Source organism: Rosa rugosa, chromosome 6, assembly GCF_958449725.1.
Source record: "Rosa rugosa chromosome 6, drRosRugo1.1, whole genome shotgun sequence".
In the NCBI taxonomy this organism is placed as follows: Eukaryota; Viridiplantae; Streptophyta; class Magnoliopsida; order Rosales; family Rosaceae; genus Rosa; species Rosa rugosa.
The window spans coordinates 13,984,712-13,991,688 of record NC_084825.1 but is presented as its reverse complement, the minus strand read 5'-3'; the positions used below and the strand labels follow the sequence as shown (position 1 = coordinate 13,991,688).

The 6,977-nt window shown below is 37.8% G+C and overlaps 1 long non-coding RNA gene across 5 annotated transcripts; it reads left to right on the top strand.

Annotated features, from left to right (window-relative positions):
* Positions 1-2,295: 2,295 nt before the first annotated feature.
* On the top strand, positions 2,296-6,727 carry LOC133717806 (uncharacterized). Of its 5 annotated transcripts, XR_009849956.1 has the most exons (7): positions 2,296-2,456; positions 2,770-2,830; positions 3,187-3,256; positions 5,750-5,829; positions 5,894-6,031; positions 6,114-6,169; positions 6,424-6,727. It is a non-coding gene; the product is annotated as an uncharacterized LOC133717806 (long non-coding RNA). The 5 variants fall into 5 exon arrangements; XR_009849957.1 differs by lacking the exon at positions 6,114-6,169; XR_009849955.1 differs by having other exon boundaries at positions 5,894-6,169.
* The last annotated feature ends 250 nt before the right edge of the window (positions 6,728-6,977 follow it).

Sequence of the window (6,977 nt, the reverse complement as noted above, 5' to 3'; positions counted from 1 at the left end):
GTGTTGAAAGCAGGTTCATTCCTACCAGGTCTTGGGTATGGGTTAAAGGCCGGGTTGGCTCTGGCTTTGGAGGAGCTAGCTTGTGCTCTAGCATTAGGATTGAAGGCCATTTTGATTTCTAGATGGAGACGATTAAGGTTTAAGGCTTGGTGGACGGAACAGTGAACTTCAGTACCATTTATAGTACAAGATTTGAGTCGGATAATAGGAACCGACTGCATCGGAACTTGTTTAGTGCATACAACATTTTGGAAGATCAAACACTCCTCAGAGTGTATAAGATCTAAGTGTAGGTTCAGGTGGTAGTAATAAATGCTAATCCCTACCAAGTGATATAACTGAATCTGCCTAAGAGATTTGTTACTATTCAGAGAGGGATCAGATAACAAGGCTAGTAAATAGCAATCTGGCAATGAGCATAGCTTTAATGATTGAGTAGGTCGGCGTACCTGATTATGCTGTTTCATCTTGAAAAAGAGCATTTGAGAGGATATGGCCATCTGAGAGTTGATTTTGTTCCAAACTTGATCCTTCCCAATGCACGCATGTCCTTCTAATTTCCTCGAGATGGAGCTATCTCATGTATCCAAGACACACCAAATCCATTTCTTCGAATTTTTTGACATTGGAAGTGAAATGAATCCCTGATTGTTCAATCGCAACTTTGCAATTTGGCGATGGGGTTAGATTGATCAGCCATGGTGGCCACCATCTCACATCTCCGGCTGCCCAGTAGCTAAAATAGATGAACCCTAGCAGAGCTTTGAGATCCCCAAATTGGGCGCGTGTAGCGCGTGTCATGACTCTATTTGCCTTATTCTAAGTAGTTCATATGGAGAAGTTATGACAAAAAAACTAAAGTTATTGTTCATGGTAATTTAGTATAAATGAGGAAAGTTACTGTGGTAGGTTTCTATTTTTAGAAACCTACCTCGGGTAACTCTCTCTCTCCCCTGCGTCGGCCTCTTCCCTTCTTCCCTTCGATTCATCGCTGTCCGACCACCAATCGACGTGCTACCAATCTTGTTGGAACCGTCTCCTCCTCCTCCACAAGCCCATAGCAGTGGGTCATCGTGATTTGGCCGGAGAAGAGAGAAATTGAGCCAAGAACATCACTGTAGCAAATTGGGATTTGCACCGATTTCTTCCAAGTCCGGCCACCATCCTCAACAAAATTGGTCATTTTGGAAAGCCCATCCTTCATAGATGCATCCCTCCAAGTTTCATGCTCCAATTTGAGGTGTGGAAGGAGAATTGATGAGTTGAAGGCTTTACTGTTCAAAATCGTGTTTTTACGGTTTTCCTCCAATTTCGGCCAATCCAGGTATTTTCAGACTTCGTTGTAGTTGGAAAAGATGTTGGGCTTGTTGAGATGCACCTGCTAGTAAAATTTGGTGGCCAGAGGTGGAGTTGACCTTCAGGCCCCACGTGCCGCCACTGTGGGTAGTGCGTGGAGGCGTGTAGGCCATGTTTTGGCTTTCTGTTTTTAGCTAGTTAAATCATATATATGTTGTAGAACTTGTAAGTATGATTTTGGTGGAAATTAGAGAAGTTTGATATCGATTGTGAATTTCCGAAGTTTCGAGTTTCGGATGTCAATTTATGGGGATCCGACCTTCGGATTTCCCATGTTTCCGCTATGGAATACTTAAATTGACGGATTGATATTAGTGCTGAAGTTTGAGTTGAATCTGGAAAGAAATGGAGATATTGGTTTACGAGGGGTTTTCGGGTTTCGCTTTAGACTCGTATTTAATTTTCAAATTGTAGTTTACGAAGTATAATTTTGTACAAGACGAGGTACCGACCCATCGTTCGACGAGATCCTTACGCTTGGGTACCACGTTAGCTGTATACTGTGAGTGGACTTTTGTTTTAAGTAATAATGCATGCATTTATTTCTCGAATTAATGCTTTGCTTATTTATCATAATATTTGTTGAGCATATTATTTTGGTTCGGATTATGTTTTGGTTTATCAATTGGATTTTCTATCTTGATTTTCGAATATCAGTTTTCTATGCTCGAACTTGGATTTACGATTTATAAGGTGTTCGACGAATTATTTTCCGAGGTGGTTTCTGGAAATAAATTATAATTATAATTATACATATACTAAAGTAAAATGAGAATTGTACTGTTCAATGAATAGTAAAACAGTGACCTACCCGTTTTGCCATTCAACTTTCTGCTGTTTTACTTGCTTATCCCCGACACGTGTCTTCTTTTCTTTGCTCCACCGAAATATAGCTTGGGTATCTTGCTTTGCCCGATCTGTTAATTTTCCACTTTTCCTTCGATTGTGCTGAGTGATAGAGAGAGAGAGAGAGAGAGACCAAGACGATTGGAATTGCTGCAAACGGATAATTAGAATATTAGAGACGAAGACGATTGTTCTTCTTGTTCCCGCGACTTGGCCAGAAACAGAGCGAGGGAGAACTGATTCGAGACATCTGTGTATGATTGAATTTTACTTCTTCTTCATTTATTTTTATTTTTATTTTTTAAAAAATGGGTCTAACTTTCATTCTATCTGAGTTATTCTTCAAATTGATTTGTTTGTCGATAATCATAATCACTTGATTTGTTCATTTTATCTGGGTTCTATCTGTATAATAGAGTAAAGAATGAGTTCCAAAGTACGAGAAGACATATGATCATAGTAATCCCGCTCCATGTCAAATTTTAGTACATACTTTCTTTTTAGTTTTGTATTTTCATTATTCTTTATGCTATTACCTAATTATGCAATGTTTGTTTATCCATTCAGGTCAGGCTCATCATGATATGGTGGGCCTTGGAGGAGATTATGTGCTTTGCCAGCATTTTGGGTAATAGGCATTTTGACTCTTTCTTTTATTTGTTCTTATCTATATGTATGCCATAAGCTGATGGAGGGCCTTGGGTTTGTTCAAGGTTATGGAGAACTAACTTTAGGAGAATGATCTTCTTTTGTCCTGTTTTTTCTTCTGCCACCGGCAATTTTACTGTCTATCAAAGCAGTGCAGTTTCCAGCTTGCACTTTTGGGCTATGTTTCAAAGATTATGTTTTATTTTATTGTAACCTCAAAAATTATAGCAAAGGTCATTTGATAGATTTCCAAGTTTAGTTTACAATATTTTCAGTTTTAGTCATTTCAAAATTTCATGAATTCATCAGTCTTCTAAATTTGTGCACCTTTGACAGCTTATGGAGCAATATTTGGGATGAAGTGTTCTGCATTAAGATCCTGAAATTAAGACCTTGAGCACATCTGGTAAGTTTGTCCACCATATAGATGAAACTATGCCTATTAATTGCATGCATATATGATTAAGCAAGAGGAAAACAGATTAAGATCGGTTCAGGGCTGATTTGAAATTGCTCATATACATTGAATTTTTTTTTACTCCAACTACTAGGCATTTTAATATGTTTTGTGTGCTATTCCAAGAAGCAACTTCTGGATGGGAATCAAGAACCAGAAGATTCGAAGTTACAAATATTTAAAGAAAAAAAAAAAAGATCGCTTCCAATATCACCTCTTCACTTCAGCTGGCCTTCTGCTATGAAATTACTTTTGCTAGAGGAATGTGAGACCACCAGAGTTATTCATGACATATTCAAAATGAGAAAAAAAAAATGTTGCAAAATTTTGACACTCATTTGTAATTTGTTTAATGCTACATTTTTCAGTGTGTGGACTCAGAGAAGATATATTGGGATTGAAAAGACAGGGAACGATACAGCCTAGCCATTCTGGTCTAAGTCAGCTAAAGCCCTTTTGTTTTTTTTTTTTTTTTGGTATAGTGGGGGAAGGCCCAGACGCAAGGAAGAAAACAGAAAAAAAAAAACTAGTCTATCTTAGAAGACATAAAGGTTCTAGGCCTAGAAATGCCATCAATATCATCCATCACAGCTTGATAGACAAAAGGAGGAATGGAAGGACATCTGCAAAGCCCCAACTCTTGATCAGTACTTCTCTTGGCTAAACCATCCGCAACCATATTCCGCTCACGATGGATGTGCTGAATAGAATAAGATTCAAAGGAGGTAAGATAATCTTACAATTAGAAAGCAGAGTACCCAAGGGATGGAGATCAATGTCAGCGCTCATCATTAGGTTCAAAAGGGTAGCAGAATCTGTTTCCACAGTAATATGCTTGATCTTAAGCTCAATGGCAATCTGCAAACCTGTAAACAAACCCCAAGCTTCAGCTTGAAGAACTTCACCGCTACCAATGTTGTGCATAAAGCCATGATGCCAAATTCCTGAGCTGTCTCTTATGACCCCTCCAGCACCAATTAAACCATTATTGGTTCGGGATCCATCCACATTTAATTTGAATTGGCCAACAGAAGGTTTTTACCAACACAACATCTCAGTTCTACTGGTAGAGATATTCTTAGAGTTAATGTGACAAGAGCTCCATTCTCTAATATACTGAAATATAATGGAAGCAGTATTATGAGGTCTTTGGAAGCCATCATCAAAAATATACTTGTTGCGCCATTTCCAAATAAACCAACAGGTGTAAATGAACAAATGAGACCATTCAAATCCCAAAAACTTACAGTTTTTTTTGCAAGAGGTTAGCTGCTATCCAACTCTTCCAGACAAGATTAAAAGATATAATAATGGTAGCAGGCATTCCAATTTCCTTCCAAACAGTAGTAGCCATGGGGCAATCCCTGAACAAATGAATCATAGATTCAGGTTCCTCAGGGCAATGTTTACAGTTTGGGTTCATAGTAAAGTGTCTTTGTGCTCGGTGCATATTAGTCAGCAGCCTCCCTCGAACAAAGAGCCAAGTGAAGATTTTTAATTTTGGATGAATATTTAAGCTCCAGATACCTTTCCAAAGACTTCAAATAGGTTGACCATCATCAACAATGCTATTATAAGCACTTTTCACAGAAAATTTGCCATCAGGTGTGGGCTTCCATATCATCTTATCAGAAGTGCAACCAAAGTTATCAATAGGAATGCAAATAATTTTAGCTGCAACTTCAGGAGGTAAACAAGCATAAACCATTGTGCTATCCCAATCATAGCCATTCCAGAAGTCCTGAACTAGTAAGTTGGGATCCACCATTGTACGATCAATAGCCAGAGGAGCCAAAATTCCTTGAGGGGACCAATGGTCAGTCCAAAATCGAGCAGTGACACCATCACCAATTCTCCATATAATTCCCTGTCTTAATAGAGTAGCACCAAAGCAAATACTACGCCAAGTAGTAGAGCACTTATCAGGAAGTTTGTAGAGATTGCTAATCAAACTAACATGTTTCAAATACTTAGCTTTGTACAAATTGCACCAGAGACCATCATCATTTTGTAGAATTCTCCAACTAACCTTAGCCAACATGGCTTTATTCATATCAGCTGTCCTCTTAATGCCCAAGCCACCCCTATTTTTAGGTTTGCAAACATTGTCCCAATTTACCAAATGTATTTTCCTTTTGTCATCACTATCACCCCAAAGAAAATCCCTGTTGAGTTTATCTAAAGGCCTAAAGCATCACAAGTAGATAAGGGGATCTTAGCTGTCTGCATAGTGTAAATAGGTATAGAACTATAGAAGCAGTCACAGAGTTCTGGCATATTTTTTTAACTGTCTATATATCTCTTTTTGCCTGCTCAATCAAAGCTAAATTGTAGGTTCATGAAGTTATTTACGTTCCTTCAAATCATTATTCTTTCATGACTTTCCAGCTAGAGGATTATTTTCATGCTTATGAAAATCTAATTCTAAGATTATTCTTATAGGTTCCGATAACTGGTCTAAAGGCACCATCTAGGGATGGATTGCTCAAGCATGTTGCTCAAGATTTGTAAAGTTGACAAAGGTAAAATAGGGGATCGCTTTGTTGCTCTTAGTCTGTATCTGTGCATCCATATATTCTCCTGCAGGATGTACTTGAAAGAAGAGGCTTTAAGGAATCCAACTTCTTGAATGAGGTGGCAGAGGTGGTCAGAACCGTTAAGTAATTAGGATTTAGGAGTTGCACATCTTCCAGCTCCAGCGATGATGATACCCCCAATACTAAGGTAAACTGATAGCAATTTGGTTGGTTTTTAAGTTATTTCAAATGTTTGCAGATTGCAAACCGTCTTAATACTGGGTTTCTAGCATTAGGAGAAAGCCTTTGAGGGTCTTGCTCCAAGTGAATACAGGTGGAGAAGAATGTAAGTTAACTGGATTTGAGCTCCTACTTTCACAGAAATGTTTTGTCTATTTCTTTCTATACCTGTATGTGGATTTAATTTTTCTCAATTAGTGGTTGAGTTGGGGAATTGGAAGATTGTTTACGAAGGATCTGTTTATATTATTGTATTAGTGTTTGTAATGCACAATATCTTTGTTTTATTGATTGTAATTTTTGGTCTGGTTTTGTTCATTGATTGCTTCCATTATTGTGATTATACATATGGTTTTTCAGGTTTTGAAAATATACCTAAAAGGAAACTAATCCTTGGAGAACCATTCATGGTCTGTCAATTAAGGTATTTCAAGCGAACACTGTTTGCTGCAGCCAAATCAGAAGTTTCTGGTGCTGCTTATATGGCTCAGACGATGGCCCACCCGCTTGAGGAGTTCTTTGAATTAGCATATAGGAAGCCTGATGAAGAAAAGGCAGTTGTATATGATACATGCTTTTTGTCTCCATTGTTTTCTGTTTTATGAATTGGGGGTATTAGATTGTATACTTTGTGAGGATCAATTGAAGAAATTTAAGGTGCAAGACAGAGGTTAATTATTTTTGCTTTCCACATAGGGTGTGAATGCAGACTTTTTGATGGCTCGCATTAGGATTTAATTGTTCATCACAAAATAAAAGCCTCTTTTGGTCACTAAAAATAATCTCAATACTGTAAGGTTGGTAGTATCTGAAATCACAACTTCAGTCTTTTGGTCGCAATATGATCTAAATATTGCAAGATCGGTGGTACGCATGATAAATTTTTCCATAACGATTTTTTTTTTTTTTTTCAC